Genomic DNA, 1,245 nt, shown 5'->3' with positions numbered 1-1,245 from the left:
GCCTGCAGAAATCAATCACTAGTGTGTAAGTTGAAGTTGAAATGGAGTAAAATAACATGACTAGTAGAGTCTCGGTAAACACATATGATGATATCCTACCTGATACCATCTGAAGAGATCAATTCAGAGATCATCTTAAGATAAATTTGACACCTTGCACACTAATGATTTAGGACCATATGGTAAAATGATAAGAAAAAATATTGGAAGTTATCAAAGTAAATTAATTTCATAAGTCTCCTATTATGATGGAGTTCTGTTCTCATTACTCTGAAATAAGTTGAATAACTCATTTAAAAAAATTCATAGTTATTGCTTTTTATTTTCTGTGTTTTAAGAATTTAATCTTTACTTGTCTTTAGGTGTTATAACTATTACATTATAAATTTACAGATACCCCTTGAATTAATTACCAGGCAACATAATGTCATTTCTTCCTCACAGCATTTTATGCCTCTTTTTTTGTCACCTTATTAAGTTACTGTTTGTCTATGTTATTTTTTATGAACTGAAGTTGTTTGTTGTCTTTGAGACATTTTGATGTTGGCAATTTGCATTTATTTCATGATTGTATGTTAATGGCTTCCTAGGCTCTTACCACCTGACTCCTGTTTGCTGTGATACGGAATAGAAACATGTTTCCATTTTCTTTTCACTCCTCAAATAACAGAGTGAAGAGCTGATATGGTTGGCTTGAGTAACCGTCTATCATTGATCAGGTAGGACAGGACGGGTGGTTCTTGCACGCAGTGGGTAGTAGAAGAGAATGGACAGGTGCAATGGGTTTTGTGTATATTTGCTGCTTCCTGTCAGTGAGTACAAGGAATAAAAGGAATACACCCCAGCCCCAACAAAAAAGCAGACAAAAGCAAAACAAAGTAAACATATTGGGGAAACAAGCAAAGTGTGCAAGGAAAAAAAAACCAACTTAGTAACTTTCTAAAAGGATCAAAAGTGAAAAAACCAAGAATGAAAAAGAAAAGAGAAAAAGCACAATAAAAAAAGAAGGAGAGCAGGGAGGAAAATAGAGAAGAGTTAAAGAAAAATCTATGCCAAAAGTACAAAAAGAAAACACTGTTAAAATAAAGAAGAAGCAGAAGAAAGAAAAAGAGCGGAAAGCACAGAAATAAGGAGCATATCACGGAGGAAGAAAAGTAAAGGCACTAAAAGTAGGGGCTGAAGGGCAGACCCGGAGCGAAGGAAACTGTGGGCAGCAGGTCACCGTGTATGGTTTAGCGCCTTCTG

Source organism: Echinops telfairi, unplaced genomic scaffold, assembly GCF_000313985.2.
Source record: "Echinops telfairi isolate 266 unplaced genomic scaffold, ASM31398v2 ScPeMD7_7404;HRSCAF=8442, whole genome shotgun sequence".
Taxonomy (NCBI): domain Eukaryota; kingdom Metazoa; phylum Chordata; class Mammalia; order Afrosoricida; family Tenrecidae; genus Echinops; species Echinops telfairi.
This window is presented reverse-complemented; position numbering follows the sequence as displayed.